The following is a 17,358-nucleotide window of genomic DNA, read 5'->3' as shown; positions in this document are numbered from 1 at the left end:
GGGGTTTAGGGCTTCAACATAGGAATTTAGTGGGGAGGAACACAAATATTCAATTCATAACACCATTTTGCCTTCTTAGATATCCATGAGATATGTGACCCCTTATTTCTTATTTTCACTACTTTTTTTTTGGGGGGGGGGTACCAGGGTTTAAATACAGGGGCACTTACCTACTAAGCCATATCCCCAGCCCATTTTATTTTTTATTTTGAGACAGGGTCTCACTAAGTTGCTTATAGCCTCACTAAATTGCTGAGGCTGGCTTCTGAACTTGTGATCCTTCTGCCTCAGCCTCCCAAATTGCTGAGATTACAGATCTCTGCCACCATGCCTGGGGATTATTTTCACTATTTGGCCCTGCTGTCTCCCTGTTTCAGCTACTATCCTGGCCTTCCTCCTGCTCACCCATGTTCCCTATAGAATTATCCTTCCAAAATGGACAACTATCACTGAACATCTACTAAGGGTTTTCACCAACACCACCTCTTTTTGTTCTCTCAAGAGCCCTGCAAGGTTGTAAAACCTCCAAGGAAAGATCAGAGAAGATAAAGCAAGGCCCAGTGTTACTCAGAACTGGATTTGAACCCAGACTGGGCTTTGAAGTACATGCTCTTTCTTGTGCATCTTTTTCCCATTTCTAATCCTTGACTTCATTGCAGTCCAAACACCTGAAAGGGTGCCAAGCTCATCAATGATTGGCAGATGACCAGGGTTTACTTGTAACCATAACATCGGCTTCTCCTTTATCAGTACTTATGGCAAAGTTGATTTCCCTCTGATTCCAATTCTAGAGATCCTGGTCCTCTGTTTGGCTGCCTTTTGGGGAGGAAATGAGGAGTTAACATTTTGTTAATCAAACTAAAAATGCATACTTTTCCTGTTAAAAGACAGATTCTTGCATATAACTCCAATTATTTATTAGATTTACATGCACTTTTTTTTCCCTACCAAAGAATGATTCCAGGGATGCTTATCCACTGATTCACATCCCTAGCACTGCACCCCTCCCTTTTTATTTTATTTTGAGATAGGGTCTCACCAACTTGCTGAAGCTGGCCTTGAACTTGCAATCCTCCTGCCTAAGCCTCCCAAATCACTGGGATTACAGGCATGTGTCACCACACCTGGATTTACATGTACTTCTAAGGGTAGAAATTTTATAAGCATGAACCAACAGTTAACTACTGCTTTGTCTTAATTCCCCACTGGCTGATGTTCTAACCTGGGATCGCTGAGATGCAGGCACTATCCAACTCCACTGGAAGATCAAGTTAAACCAACCAAGTGGTTGGTTTAACCTTCCCACAGCCTTCCTTGGAGAACTTTAAGGTTTAAGGTGACAGCTCCTCTCACCGGTCATCCCCAGCAGTTTACTCTGCACACTCCCCACTGTAGGTCTCAACCAAAAGCACAGGCTGCATGAGCGCACCTGTCCAGCCCTGCCTCTCTTTTGCCTTGGTTTTGGGGGCTTAGGGATGATTTCTCCTCCAAGGCCAGAAGCTGCTTCCCACTCTCACCCCAAGCTTCAACTGTAGCATGAGGCTGAAAAGTCTCAGCTCTGCATGAAGTCTCATCCTGACACTCCTCTGAAGGCCTGGTTACCAAACCTCTCTGTTTAAGTCTCAAAGATACTTTGCTCCAGTATCACCAGGTGGATAATTAAATCAGCTTTAATGTTTGTAAAGGTGCCAGGTCCCTTTACAAACATTATTTCTGAACCTATGAAAGTCAATGTTATCCTCATTTCAAGGAAGTAGAAACTGGGACTTGGAGAGGCACCTGAGGCTGCTACTGATTCTGAGGAGAAAGCAAGTCCGTTAACTCCATAGCGAGTTCTGTTACCCAGAAAAGGTAGAGGCATCCAAGAACCTAAGCACCGTGTACACAGGGATGTGGTCTCATTGGGAGCTGCACATCCATCAGGAGTCACCCCAGGTGCTGGCCTGTGGTCTAGGGGCCTGTGGGTTTGGGGCCTCTGGGTGGATAGACAGGCAGGCAGGCGCATGCTTGGGACCACTACTGGCTTCGCAGACACTGCTCTGCTGTGCTGGGTAAACGGCCCACTTTCCATGCCCTCCCCACGGCCCGCCCTCCCCTGCTCCCACTGCCTATTTAAGCCGAAGGCCCCAACTCAGCCCAGGCATAGCCAGCTTCCGGACACAGGAGAGCAGCGCTGCAGGCTGGGCTCACCAGGGGATGAAAGGTCCTTCTGTTTCACCATTTCCTACCGGTGCGTTCTGAATGATGCTGAGCAGGGTTGTGGCAGAGTTGATTCTCCTCGGCTGGGAGTATACTGAGATGTGTAGCTGGCTGAGGGACGCTCTGATTGGATTTTTCCCATTTCTGATCCTTCACTTGATGTGATCTTATTTTAAAAGAGGGAGAAAGGCTGTAGTTTGTTGAAAGGATGGAGACAGCATATTTCAAAACAAGGTCTGGCTCAGAATATCAATGATCTGACATAGTTTTCCTTTTCTTTCTTTTCTTTCTTTCTGTCTTTTCTTCCCCCTCCCCCAGGAAAGGAAAGGGCCTATAACGTCAAGGTTGTGGAGATTCCATTTCCCTTCAGGAACCCCTCCCTAAGTAGTCAGTTCCTGTCATTTAATATCATTTCAAAAATACATACAGGAAAATTTTCAGGAGAATTTGGCAGAAGGGTGGGAGTTGTGTAGCTAGTGGGGGACAGTTAGAAAATTGTCAGAAGCTAAAGATTCTGCCTGACAAATTTCTTATTGAGAGATGAGGAGTGAGCCCCTCCACACTTGGAGAGAGGGTAGTGGAGGCTGACCGCCCCCGGCAGCTCAGAGGGGACTGCCTCCTTTATATCTACTCCAAAGACTTGCTGGCCTGTAATCTACAGTCAGATCAGCCCAGCAAGAGAGTGAGGGACAGAAATGCATGCGGGTCATCTGTCTATAGAGTTGAGGAGCCAGGCATCTCAGGGGCAGGAAATGGGGCCGCCTGTGGAAGTCAAGAGAGCAAAACACTAAGTGACTCTAGGCAGACTGGACTCTCTGGGCTATGGGGTGGGCGAGGAGTGACTGTCTTGTATTTAACTCAGAGAAGAAAAGCCAGATATCCACATGGAAATTAGGGCCCCTGGGGAAATTCAGGTCACTTTGAGTAGCTATGGAACTATAGACTCTGGGCTTCCTTCTTCCCATACTGATCTGGGAACACCAAGTCTCAATTTCAGTTGATGCTTGGTGGCCATGGTCATCCAAGATTCTGTATTAGCTCCCATTGTTCCACGGGAGGGGACACTGGAGACTCAGAGGTTTAGCCACTTGCCCAGGACCTTCAGCTACTATTCTGGAACCAGGTCTCACTGAAACGCAAACCTTTTCATTGAGGATTCCTAATCAGAAGGGAGCCAACTATGTGGTGAAGGAGACACTCCTGCCACTGCTTCTGCAATATCTTTGATTAGGAAACACAGAATGGATTGGGATACAGATTTTGGATTCTTTTAAAACACCTCATTTGGGTGACTTACAAAATAATTTTGCATGAAGGACCCAGTATGATCTGGAAGGGCCCTGAGAAGTGCGGTAGCCTTTCTGGGATGAGTGGGCGGTAAGAGGGCTTTGGGCAGGGCAGTGGAACTGGCTTGAGAAGTGGAGGGCACAAGGAGAGCAGCACCGGTAGCGCTAGGACAGAGCTGAATAGAGCTGAACTTGAAAGTCGAAACTAAGCCCGGAGGCTGGACCCGAGCCAAAGATTTGACCAGCGAGTCGAGGGCGGGGTCTGGAGTTGGAAGGCGGGACTACAGAGCCCAGACAGCCCCTGAGGTTAGGGGGCGGGGTCGCAAAACCGCACTGGCCGGAGAGCAGGGGGGCGGGACCAGCACCTGAGGCCAGAGGCGGAGCTGAGGGCGGGGGCGGGGCCTGCAGGGACTGGGGCCCACGTGTCGAGGGCAAGGTCCCTGCGGCGTAATGCCAGGATCCCTGTGTTGGGTCAGCGGAAGGGATTCGGGGATCTTGTGGCATCGTGTCCAAAGGCCTCTGCTCACACGAGTGCCCTTCCAACCGTCACCTCTGAAGACCCCGCTGGGTTCACAAAGTGTCCCTGCTGAAACTTCCCTCAGCTGGCCTGTCTATCCTTCCCCTTATCTGGTTCTTGCTCCAGACGCCAGCTCCTCCCCCAACCCACCCCCGTCCCGGTGGCCACCGTCCTTCCCCGGCCTGGGTTCAGCTCCCCCACCCCCCGCCCGCCCCGGTATCTTTGAGAGGCAGAGATTGATTACACAAAGCTCCTGGGGAGCGCTCTGATTGTTCCGGCTTCACCTATCAGATCAAACCCAGAGTCTGCCTCTTCCCTACGCCCCCTCCACTGCCCTTTGCTGGTCCACGTGGAGGGCTCTTCCATCCTGACAGCCCCCTACTCCCCACCTATCACACAAACCTCCGCCCCAACCCCCTCCGGCTGCACTTGGTCTGCGGGGACAGCCGGCCCACACCCTCACCCTGGCGACAGAGAGGGTGTGGCTGAGCCTCCAGCGCAGGTGGAGCTCCTCGGTCTTTGTACCTGGCTCACCTGTTCGGGGCTGCTCGGTGGCTGTTGGTTGAGTTCCGGAGATTGTTCCGGTCACCCCTCTGAACTGTTCATCCATCTCCTTTCAGGTCTTGACTGCCAAGACGTCCTCTCTTCAGAAGGAAAGACAACAACGTCCAAGTGGCCCCTCCTCAGGTAAGACTGAGGGCTTCTGGAACCTCCCAGGGCCGGCCAGGTCAATCTAGGCCTCCCCTCATGATCTCCTTGTTAATTTTTTGATATAAAGAGGTGCTATGTGAAATCGTTTAAGAAAAGATGTGCAGCTTGGTCAAAATTTTGAAATCCACAGCTCCGTAGCCATGTGGGTCAAGCCTGCCCACCTGTGAAGTGTGGTATCTGCAAGAAGGGGGTGTGTCTGCACTCCCACATCTGCAAAGACAATGCCAAATCCCTCAGTTCCTAAGATTAGGACTGAGTGAAGAGATATGAATTATGTATCCTGGAAGTTGTAACCAGACATCATTGACCGATAAACTATCAGAAAGAGATAACAGAAATTTTGGATGCTAGAGTTGGGAAGAGTATTGTGAAACAGCTATTCTTAAACAATCAGTAATTTAGCACAACCTTGGTAGAAAGCAGTTTGGCAATATGTATCAGAAGTTTTAAAGTTTACTAATTCTCTTGAATCCATCCCCCACCCCCCCCAAAAAAAAAACAATTCAAAACTACTGAGCATTCTCCAGAAACAAGAGTAGATACTTCCCAGGGGCGATGGTACACACATATAATCCCAGCAACTCAGAAGGCTGAGGCAGGGTGATTGCAAGTTCAAGGTCAGCCTCTCAATTTAGACCCTGTCTCAAAATTAAAAATAAATGGGGATGGAGTTCAGTGGCAAAACACCTCTGGTTTCAATCTCCAGTAGCAACAGAAAGAGTGGAGGATAGGTTAGGAGACTATGTTACCTTTCCCCAAAACTTGTCCTGGAAATGGGGGAGGGATGCTGGAAGGTGCTCATTTATATATTTTGAATACGTTTGCATATCATTTATGTCTAGTCTTGGTGGGAAAGGTAGAGAAACAGGGGAAATTGGAGACAGATGATCTGGTTGTATCTCTCAGGAATTTATGTCTCTGAGAATCAGGTACAGTGGTGCCAACCATACCCATCTGGGGTGGCTTTGCAGTGTCAATACACCCCAGTGTGAAGAGCACATTCTTTGAAGTTTGTGCTTTATATCTACTCAGATGGCTCCTAGAGGTGGATCCATCATTTCTGCCTTTCTAATGTTTGTTTCCAATCTTTCACGTCTTTGCCAAGGACTGGTTCTTACTCTGTCCTACCTGAGCAGGGGAAAAGAAAGGAAGGGAGAGGGAAAATGAGTGTGAGGTCCTGAGTGGCTGCAAGTAGCCTCAGATGAGCTGGCTTGCTGAAGCCATTCTGGCTGCAAAGTCAACAGGGCACAGGTCTACCACTTGTCAGTCAAGTGGCAGGGTTCCTCTTACCTGAATATTGAGGGCCTGTGGGAGGTAGTTATTCCTTGTCTGGTCTCAGAGTTAGAAAAACAGACCCCTCACTTTCTGGCAGAAATGGAGGTTGGGGTAGGTGGATGAGCACCTCCTTCCACCCCCAGGATGCCATATAGTCAAGTCCCTGGTCCTGCAGAGACAAGCCACAGGGCAACACACAAGTCCCTGCTCCTTTTGCTTGGAGGGATAGATTGTCAACAGGGCTTGAGCCTCCTGTCTCTTAATCCTATTTCTAGCTTGATAGATCTGAAGGTGTCAGATGTAGGTAACAGGGGCTGGCCACCTTTCTCATGTACATACTGCAAACTTGTGCAATGGCCTTCACAGAAACAACCCAGTGCCCAAGACAGAAATGGTCTGTTTGCAGCAGGCCAAAGGGACTTTAGTTTTCCCCCGGGCCCTTGGTGAGGGCTAGCTGGCGTTTGATGAAGACATCATTGCTGTGGCCCCTAAACCCTGTGTGCTGTCCACACAGGCCATCTTGAAGTTAAACAAACCAACTGTGAATGAGTGAGCTGGGTCCTCCTCTCAGGCCCCTGTTCCACAGCTATTCCTCCCCTGTGCCTCCTCGCCTGCAGGCAGGGATCTGGTGGTCACTCTTGTCATTGAGGGTGTGGTTCTGGCAGGTAGGACTTCTTGAGTCTTGCCTGGTGCCCACTCTGCTCCCTCTCTGTCCTTCCACATGACCTGCCTCTCCTTTGCTTGCCTTACCCAACACCCATCGCCTTCCTGTCCCCATACCCTCTGGAGGACACTTGCACCCTCAATATACACACCAAGAAGGCAAAGTTTCTGTTGCCAGAAACTCTTCAGCCCTAGCAGTAAACCCCCTGAAGTCACATCTGACTTGCTAGGAGACCCCAGCCTCTCTTTTTAACAACTGCCGCCCTAGCCCTGCCCCTCACTAGCCCTGAGTGCTTCCATCAGCCAGTGGGGCTGGTGGTGTCTGACCATGCCCCACCTCTTTTTTCCAACATAGAGCACAGGCTGTTGGCTTCATCTCAGTGTCCTCAGAGGACCTCTTGCCCATCTCCTGTAGGCCCTGCTCAGCCCCTGTGACCAACTCCACACTTAGGGAAATTTTTTCCAATGGGTTTGCTTCTCTATTTCTGTGGGTTTGCCTTCTATATGTCACTTAAGTAGCTGTCTCTCTTTGAGCAAAAGCAGTTTCCACTAAATTAAAAGATTAAGGTCCAAAGGCCCTAATGCCTCATGGTCCCCAGACACAAAGCAGGAATGAACATTTTTGTCCTCATACATGGAGGTGATCCCCCTGCCTGACCTGAATTCAGGGAGGAGGAACATCATTATTGTCATCAAAATGAAGATGGAGAAAGTGGGGTCTGGAGAGTAGATCTGGTTGTATTCCTGGAAACGGAAGGTTGTCAGTCAAAACACTTGTTTTTGGCATCAAGTCTTGGACTGATTATACAGCAAACCAGAAGCCTCCCTTCATTGGTCAGGACAGGATGAGTTATACTGTGGTTATAAGCAAAGATCTTCCTCTTGCTTCCACTACATGAGAGTTAGCAGGGGCCCGACTCCATGTCTTCTCACCCTGGGCCTCTGCTGATGTAGCAGCCCCCATCTTAGATACAGGCTGGGCGCAGTGGTGCATGCCTGTAATCCCAGCAACTAGGGAAGCTGAGAGAGGAAGATTGCAAGTTTGAGGCCAGCCTATCTCAAAATAAAACACAAAAAGGACAGGGAATGTGGCTCAGTGGTGGAGTGCACCTGGATTCCATCCCCAGTACCAAAAACAACCAAAAACCACTGCAGGTCAATGTGGCAGAGGGAGAGACCTCCAGAAGGTCTCATATCGGCTAGTAAGTACTCTGTCCCCACAAGCTGTCTAGAAAGTACAATCCTACTTTGTGCCTGCTGTATCCAGCTGTCACAGGGGCCAGAGGAATCGAGGCAAAAGCCCTGGCCTAGATTGGAGGGAGAGGTGGACAAAGAGGAAAGTCTACTCAGGCTTTACCCAGGCAAAGCATGCTTATCTATCTTTTTAAGTAGTCTCTCCTGAGTGGAGATGTGTCACTGTCTGCACTAGCAGTCTGGATACACACAGCAGCCACAAGCAGAGCCAAGTGGGAATCTCCCCTCTCAGAAGTGCAAGATTTGATAGCCAAGAGCAGTTGGAGATAGGGTTGCCACCTCCAGGGACAGGAATGAGTTGGAATCCAGAGCCCCAGAAGACCCCTGGTGTTGAAGGAGACAAGTTTGGTGGCAGTACTTAAAAGGAACTTGAGGGGCTACAAACCCTCATAATCTCCTCATTGGTATTTGACAAATGACCAATTCACAGTCTTAATTAGATAAAGCTGTAAGTCCCACCTCCCTGGGCAACAGACTCCAGCAGCTCTCAAATCCCTCCCAGTTTATATTCTGGATGCACTGGACAGTGGGACAAGTTGGTCGGAGCACTCCCAAGCCAGCAGCCTTTCTCCAGCCAGACCAGAGCATCCTCTGTCAGTGAAACAGGGTTCCTTTGGAACCTATCGCTCCCATTGTGCCATGTGCAGAGGGAGGCCCTGAGTACAGCTTGGGGTTAGGAGTCTCCAAAAGTGCCCAGTCTAGAGCTTCAACCCACAGTGAGGAGTGAGACCCAGCCTCAGTCCAGGAAGCCAGGCCTTTAGGCCCAGCTTCCCAGGGTTGTCGAGAGAGTTGGTGACACATTGGTGCCTGGTTTTATTTACTCATTCTCACTCATTTGCTTTTTAATCTCTGCACAAATTCTCCTTTAGGACTCAGTTTGTTAAATGTTCCTTGAATAGAAAACTTCAGGCTGAATGTGAAATTATTCCCTTCAGAAGAATTTTTGTAAATATCTTCTGTTTGGGGAAGGTTTGTTGTCTCCTCTGTGTTCTCCTTGAAATACCTCCCCACTGCCCAGGCAGCTGACCCATTCCAGCAGGAAGCTCTGTGCTTGAAATGCATCTGAACATGGATCCTAGCATTTGCAAGGATTTGTGTTTAAGATTCTCCTCCCATAGAAAGCATGTTGTCATTCCTTCTAAAGTATGTTCTGAGCCTTGTTCATCTCATGAACCATTGACATCAGCAATTGAGTCAGGGAAGCAGGGACTTCACTGAGACAGAAGCCCCAACTGCAGGGCCTGAAAGAAGTGAGTCTCCTCTGTTCTCCATCCCTGCAGTGGAGATGGCACTGACCAGCTAGGCGCATGCTGGGAGCCAGCTGATTGGACAACCACTGTCACACAGAGGACCCTACAGAGCTCCCTTGAGGCCCGTGATGTGACTTGCTAGTGGATTCCAGGATGCTCTGGCATGTGGCCATTGGTGATGTCCAGCTCAGGCACGGACCCCAGCACCCAGGCAAGATAGGACACTTGAGCTCAGAGGCCCAGGCCCAGATAGATGCTCAGCTATTATCTACATCGAGCCTGCTCCAGCTCTGCCCATCAGTGCCCCATGTGGAGAAGGGTGGAGATCCAAGACCTCATCTTCATCATGGAGGAAGCCTTCATCCCAGCCTCCTCTACTGTCCCGGCTCAACCTCTATGAGGACACAGGACTTGCAGGAGCCCTGTGATTTCTGTCCCAGCAGACAGATCTGCAACAGAAAGGTCCATGAGAATAAAGGAAGGTGTGGCTTGGGCTGACTTGAGCATAGATTTAGGTGTCAGCTGCCCCCCAACGGTCTCCTTAGTGGTCTCCTTTGTGGTCACCAATAGATGGATCTGAGGTGGTAGACAGAAGAGAGTAAGGCAGGCCGATCTTCAATACACACTGTGATGGAGCTCCTGTGTTCAGAGCAACGCCTGTGCCACTGTAGCAGGAGGGCCTGACCCTGGGGTCCTACTGTTTTAAACATCAGATTGGCTTGGGTACCCTTGCTCATGCTCCACCAACCTGGCTTGATATTTGCTTTACAATCATGCATGATCAGCCTCATCTGGGCTCTCTGAGTTCTTACATGGAAATGAAGAGGTTGGCTGGTGGAAGGAGCATCCCAGAGCTGCTCTCAGCCTGTTCCTATTCTCAGAAACCACATGATGCATTAATAGCTCCCGTGGAAAGTTTCTTTTTGAAAATTTTATGGCCCCTTTGCCTGCATCTGGCTTCTGCAGAGGCCTGTAACTTGGGCTCACACAGACAGCCCACAACAGACAGCTCTGATCAGGTCCTGCCAGGAGACAGGCCCTGACGCCTCCCACACTGTCTTGGCCTTCACCTGGGAGAGGAGAGTGTTTCTTTATTAGACTGAACAGACATATGAGAAAACTTTGAAGGCTCTAGCTATATCACAAAGATTTTGTGGTTTGGTTTGGTTGGTTTGGGTTTTTTTCTTTTTGGTGTGTGTATGTGTACTGAGGGTTGAGCCCAGGACTTTGTGTGAATGCTAAGCCACTGAGCGACACCTCCAGCCCTCCTGAGTGCCTTTGCAGCAAGGGAATCCCCCGCGGTAGCAGTAATAGCAATCATGATAGAGACAAGACAGGTATTCCCCTGCACCAAGTGTCTGCCTCTGTTACCAGAGTTCTAGGCCAGAAGCCTGACCCTGGGGATCCAACAAATAGGGTCCAGCTGCTTGCCCCAGAAACTAAACAAAAAAGGAAATGATGAAAAGCATGAAAGGAACTTTAATCTGTGTAGCTACACTGGGAAGACAAGAAGATCCACATCCTTAGTCCTGTCTTCAAGGGACTAACGATGACTTTGAGGTTTTATGGGAAGGGGAATGAGGGCAAAGGTGGGGTTTGCAAATCTGGGGGTTTTCCCCAGTGGCCAAGCAGGGGAATCTTGATCAGGTTTTATCTGTCCATCTTTATGTCAGTATTGGTTAGGTGGGGTCTTGTCCCCCATAAGAAAGTTGCTGTTGACGAGGGGGTGGCTTCAATGATGATCAGACCTTGTTCCTGGAATCCAAGGTGACTCAAAGCGAAAGAGAAGAATGCAAATGGAGGCAGAGATGCCAAGTCTTTGATCCTGTTTTTAGCTACCCATACGACATTTGTAAGCAAAAGCAAAGAGTCTAAGTCTTTGTTCCACCTCCTTGCACGAGCTTGTCTCCACCTAGCCTGAGATGTTATATCCATGCTTAACACATAAGGATATTGCCCAATATCCAGCAGGAAGACCTGACCATGCATACCTGATGCTATGAGGGACACAGGTCGTGCAGGGCCTCAGGGCTCAGGAGGGTGGCTCCATGGGCAGCCCAGAGGAGACAGGAGGTGCACAGGGGAGGGGCTGAAAAGGATTGTTTTAGAATACATATGAAACAAGATCCCTTTGGTGGCAACTGACAGAAACCCAACGCAAAGTGACAAAAAAGAAAGCAAAGAAAGGGAAATTTGCTGACTCATTAATTAGAATGTCTGCAGGTTGTATGGCTTCAGGCACAGAGAGATTTGAGCTCAAATATGTCAACAGAACTTGGCTTCTCTCCTCTTAGCCCTAAGGTCTGTTTTCCTCTGAATTGGACTCACTTTCAAGGAAGGCCCCAGAGCCTCAAGCTCTCAGCTGAGTACTTTCATCTCAGAGAAAATATAAGCTTCTTTCCAGAGGGTCTGGCTAGAATTCCAGGAAGATCTTAGAGGGTCCTGCTTGGCTGTGTGACTGTCCAGCTTGGGGTCAGAGGGCTGTGGTGCTGTTTGGCCGGGCCTGGCTCACTAACCCCCAACCCTCACCAAAGTCGAGCAGAGCAGTACGTCTGCCACAGTCAGAGAAGTAGAGAAAAGCAGGGAAGCATAAGCCGAGTGGTGGGGACTTTTGATCTAGAAAAATGAATAGGCATTTACCTGGTGCACCTGAGTCTGTGGGAGTCACTGCTACAGCCCATGTATTTATGCTGGACACTAGACTATTCTGTCCGGGGTTTGGCTTTCAGTGATTAGTCTGGATTTGTCCACCCCCCTCCCCATTTGGAAAGGCATCCATCTCTCTTCAGTCTTTCTGTCCTCACAGTGACAAGCTGACTCCAAGTTTCAGCAGCTCAGAGCTCACGTTGCCATGCCAACTCCTCCACGGCAGGCATCTAGGCAGAATGGGCTGGCTCCATCTCAGTGCTGCTGGTGGATGCAGGCACATTCGGGTAATTGGATTGGAGCAGCCACTGGGCCTTTCCTGCAAAAACCTGGGGCTTGGCTCAGCCCCTGTTTAGACATGAGCCTATGGACACAAAGAGGACTCAGAGGAGATCCCTTTGCTCAAGGACTCATGGCCCTGCTGCTGGGAAGAGAGGTCCAGCAGGCAGGGGGCCAAAGGAAAGGGAGGTAAAGGAGGGACAAGTCCTAGCCTAGCCCTCAAATCAACTTTCCAGAAGTTTCCTGAAGCTCAGGAATACCTCAAAGAGGGCATGAGCCTCCACAGAGGGACCAGGGTTTGCCTTGACCAGTAGAACTGGTCTGGCTTGCTCACTTTCCCACTGCAAAAGAAATTCAAGTTTAAATTCAACTTCTACCTAGGAACCTTAGAGCTGCTATGCAGACAGGGCCTGTGTCACCAGAATGCCTCCCAGGTCCGCCCCTCATGGATCTGAGGAGTGAGATGGCAGTCCTGGGTCCTGAGTAATCTGATATCCAATAGCAGCAGTCTCACCATGGCCTGCTCAGGCAGGACCATTCCTGAGGATGCCCTCCCCTGGTGAGGGCAGATCAGCTGGCCTCTTTGTCCTCACACTGGTGTCTAGGGTGAGGGGTCTTGGCTTAGGTCAGGCCTCTGAAGAGCCAGTCCGCCCCTTCCCAGGTCATAGGTTAACAATCAGATGTGTCAGTGTTGACAGACTAACTGGCAGGAGCAGCCACATCTTGGAGTTGCTTGCTCTCAGTGCCCTATGCCAACCCAGAAATAATGAAAAAATAATAATAATAACAGGCTGTGACCTCCTGGATTTGTCCCTTCTTCCTCTCCCAGGTGGACTTGGGATTGTCTGGGCTCCCAATATCCCTAGGAAAGTTCCCATCATACCTGGATCAACCTGTGAATCATGGAGCCTGTCCTGGCTCCACGGCCTAGTCCAGTCCTTCCTGCAAAGAGAGAGACAAGTTAGTGAAGCCTTTGGCTTTGGCCCAAACAATGTAGATGGCATCTCTGAGGCCTGAAGGCATTTTGGGTCAGTGTCCTAAAGGTCCCATGGGTGGACTGGGCATGGTGGAACACTCCTGTGATCCCAGAGATTTGAGAGGCTAAGACAGGAGGATCACAAGTTCAAAGCCAGCCTCAGCAATTTAGCAAGGCCCTAAGCAACTTAGTGAGACCCTGTCTCAAAATAAAAAATTAAAAAGGCGGGGATGTAGCTCAGTATTTAAGTGCTCCTGGTTCAATCTCCAACACCAAAAGAATAAAAGTCCCATGGTTGGGTTCAAGCTAGTCCCCAGAACAGTGCAGAGAGCATGGGGTGGAGAGAGAAAACAGAGCACATGAGGACTATCCTCAGGGGGAGAGGGGTAAGGGAAGGAAGCAGGGCTGACCACAGCACCAATTGACTTCTTCTAGTCCTCATGGTGGCCCTGAGAGGTAGGTGCTGCAGCCCCCATGTCATGACCAGTGCCAGAATTTCATTCAGGTCAGCCACTCCTGAGCACTGAGCAGCAAAGCCCAGGGAGAGGAGTGAATCTAGTCTCCATTTCTAGAACAGAGAAGTCAACTTCCATGAGTCCTGCCCACACCCTGCTCCCAGGCCCAAGAGTAACCATGGAGCCTGCCAGCATCCCTTAGGATATGAAGGTATCCAGGACTCCAGCTTGGCTCTGGAGACCATGGTGGTGGAACAGGGTGTGTGGTTTCTGGTAACCCTAGAAGCCACACACCAGGATTTGCAATGGGGACAAATCCAGGGATGACTGTTGGATTTGTCAAAAGGAACCCTAAAAGAGCAATCGGGTCTGAGTGGTTGAACTGCAGAAGCTCAGCACATGTGGACTTCGAAGGGTCTCCAGCACCATTAGAGCCCATGGTGACTTCTCTTGGCGAAACTGCCAGCCCTAGGACCAGGAAGAGAGAATTGGGTCATGGAGGAAAGGAAGGAGCACCTCGCCCAGAGACAGAGCCTCGGCCTGGCCCACTCACCACAGCCCAGTGCTGCAAAGCAGCAGGCAAGAGAAAGGAGACACGTGGATGCAGTTAGGACCTGCCTGTGTCCTGCACCAGCCAGGGGAAGCCGCATCCTGCCATGGCCACTCCTCTGAGGACTCGAGTTTTCTCTAAGAAGTTGTGCCTCTCGTGTTTAACTGTAGCATGTCTCTTTCGTGGGGAAAGTGTAGATCAGACTAATTAATGTGTGTTGTTTGTTTACCCTCCTTTCATTTCCCCGAGACGAAATAATTAACCACAGAGCTTTAGAAGCCAGCTCATCAGTGGCAGTCCCCTCTGCCTCTCCTGCAGTAGCAGCTTCTGTGTGTAGATTCAGGGCCCTGCACAGGGCAGGGCTGGCAGGCAGCATTTAGGTGGGCTCCTCCTGTCCAGGGCACCACAGGAGGGAGGCCAGTTAGGGGGCCTTTGTGGTGCCCTTGGGGTAGCTGTGAAGCACCTGGGATGGCAGCAGGGAGGGTCAGGAGATTCAAGGTGGCCATCCTTTTAAAGGATGGGCCCCACTGCCCACCAGATCCCACCCACACCTAAATGGGGACCATAAACATGCCCATGACCAATCCAGGAGAGGCAGGAAGATCAGGTCTGGCCACCCCCTGCCTATGCAGGCAGGGCTGGGAGAACTTGCCCAGAAGGGTGTCTGGGGTCACAGCAGGAATGAGAGGGACACAGAGCAGCTGAGAGGGAGTCTCTCCCCTCACCCCCAGTATTTGTCCCAGCAAATAGCAGACCCCAGCCCCATCAGCCAGTACTGGGGACAAGCCACATGACAAGATGGAAGGTTTGAGAAATTCCCCTCAGGAACTCTTTGATGAAGTGAAGCTGCATCCACCTCTGACCATAACAGAGCTCTGGCCACCATGTGGAACACAGGACTGTGCTGCTTTGAGGGCAGACTCCTTCCTCCCGGATTCTTTCTACAAAAGTGTCATCACAGCCAGGGCTCAGCCCGCCCCATGGCCCATGCTTCTGCTTATGGGTGAAGCCTGACCCCTGGTGCAGGGTGACTGAGCCTCTAGGTTGGCAGCCCCAGCTACCACACCTGCCCCTTGAGCAGGGTGCACTCATCCCTCCGTCAGTCATTTCTGCAACTGTTCTTTCCCTCTCTGAACATGGAGGCTACTGCCAGGGCCCAGCCACAGACATGGGTCCTGATGGAGCTCACAGCACAGAAAAAAATCCCATGTAGTAAATAGTTCTGGCTCCTGGCAGAATGGCAGCAGTATGGGGAGTGGTTGGGGGTTACAGGCATCCTTGGATGGGGTCAAGGAAGACCTCCCTGAGGAGGAGGCACATCAGCTGAGCCCAAAGAGTGCAGAGGAGGACAGGAGAGGGGCAGGGAGTTTCAGGCAGGAGCACAGGCCTGGTCACTCCTGTTGGTGTGCAGAATTGGGCAGGAAGGAGGAGGGAGGCCAGTGAGGGGGCCTGTGTGGTGGACTCAGGGTGGCTGTGAAGGACCTGGGATGGCAGCAGGGAGGATTAGGTGGGTGCAGGGGCACAGAGGGCCTCAGACAGAGATTGGAAGATTGGACTTTATTCCTCAAGACAATGGGGCCACCAAAGGGAGAGAGAAAATATGATTTGGCACACTGGGACAGGAGGACAGTGCCCAGGTGAGCCAGGAGCTCAGGTGAGGATGGTGTTGACTGGTGACTTCAAGCCAGAAATGAGGAGAGAAAGCTGGGCACGGCGGTGCATGCCTATAATCTCAGTGGCTCAGGAGGCTGAGGCAGGAGGATTGCAAGTTCAAAGCCAGCCTCAGCAACTTAGGGAGGCCTGGAGCAACTTAATGAGAGCTTGTCTCAAAATAAAAAGGGCTGGGGATATGGCTCAGTGGTTAAGAGCCCCTGGGTTCAATCTCCAGTACAAAAAAAGAAAAGAAAGAAAGAAAGAAATGAAAAGGAAAAACAGAAGGTGACTCAGGAGTGGGTGTACCCCTAGACTTTGGTGTGATGCCCAGGTGGCTCCAAGAGTATGGCCTGGGCCCTCCCCTAGGATCTTGGTGGCAGATGTAGGGATCACTGGTATCTGAAAAGCCTTAGGAGATCCCATCCCACCCGCTGTTGCTCCCACAGGAATAGAACCCACAGGTTCTGCTTCTGGCCCCATGGATGCAGCAGAGACAGAGGTCCAGATAGGCCGCTCCATGTCTTCTTCCACGGTTCCCACTCTGGCCAGGGCTGCTGATTGGCTGAGCCTACCCCTCTCACAGCCATGAATTACTAGGACATTAAAGAATGAATGAGTCGTACTGGAGTTTCCCAAGCCAGATGGCAGGTGTGGGAAGATTCTGGACACCCACTAGCCCTTCTCAGCACTGAACCCCAAGCTCAGGTCCCAGATTTTACTGAGGCCCAGTGCAGAGCTGGCTCTGCACTGTGGTCTGTGTGGACTCACCCGCACTGTGAGCTTCCAGCGTTCCCTTCACACTGATTTCCCCTGAAGAATGTAAAACCCTTGTGAATGTGTTCTTCAGAACCAGACAGAGCCACCAGCTTAGGTTCATCTTTAGATATCTGCACTGCACCATCAGCCCTGGGGTTGGTGGCCTTGTGGGTATGCTTGGGCCACTGACATGCCACATAGACAACCCCCTCATACCATGGGGCTGTCAGGAAAATGACTGCCTCCCCTCTGGCCAGAAGCATCTAGAATCAACCCCCACTCACTCACCTCATCTCTGGAGCACTTGCCTGTGCCAGCCTGGGGCTCCTGGGCCCTGGTCAGCCCCTTCTTTCCAGAAACTTCTGGTCTCCTGGGAGGTGGACATGTCCCAAAGCATTTGTGACACAGAACTGCAGAGACTGAACCATTCTTGAGGGGAATAGGAGCCCCCAGTGGAGGTACCTAAGTCACCTGGGCAAGATGACTTAGGGAAGGTGATTTCTAAGCTGAGAGGGTAATTGAGGCAAAGGGCAGAGGGAGGGAGATGCAAGCACCAGAGGGGCACCAGGGTTATAGAGATGGGCAGGCCTGGAGATGGCTGAGGAGATGTCCCTCCAGCCGTTGTGTGGGGGGTATAGGCTGATGAAGTCAGTGAAATGTGACACAGTCCTGGATCCATGCAGGGATTCCAGAAGGGACAGATGGGACATGGGAACTGAAATAGGGTGGAGTCCAGATGATACTCAGGTCCCTGACTTGGGTGACCAAGGATTCAGGAGGAGGAGAGGGTGAACTGTGGACTCAGACCCACCAGAGTACTGGGGCAGAAGCTGGGTGGGGACAGTAAGCACTATCACCTGGCTGATCTGGATCACACTCACTCAAGTT

The 17,358-nt window shown here is 50.8% G+C and overlaps 1 protein-coding gene across 3 annotated transcripts in view; it reads left to right on the top strand.

Moving 5' to 3' along the window:
- Smpd3 (sphingomyelin phosphodiesterase 3) overlaps positions 1-17,358 on the top strand; it is an 83,484-nt gene that overhangs the window by 50,608 nt on the left and 15,518 nt on the right. Inside the window, exons 1-2 of one of the 3 annotated variants that reach the window (XM_058575859.1) lie at positions 2,153-2,230; positions 4,623-4,689. The gene's annotated coding sequence lies outside the window, so the exon portion shown is untranslated. Of the gene's footprint in view, positions 1-2,152; positions 2,231-4,252; positions 4,505-4,622; positions 4,690-17,358 lie in introns of those variants that run through there. The other 2 variants (XM_046434710.2, XM_046434711.2) reach the window with 2 other exon arrangements.

This window comes from Marmota monax, unplaced genomic scaffold (genome assembly GCF_021218885.2).
Source record: "Marmota monax isolate L192 unplaced genomic scaffold, Marmota_monax_Labrador192_F-V1.1 WCK01_AAM20220418_F8-fsc00024, whole genome shotgun sequence".
Lineage (NCBI taxonomy): Eukaryota > Metazoa > Chordata > Mammalia > Rodentia > Sciuridae > Marmota > Marmota monax.
Note: the sequence above shows the minus strand (reverse complement) of the source record. Positions and strands in the feature narration are given on the sequence as shown.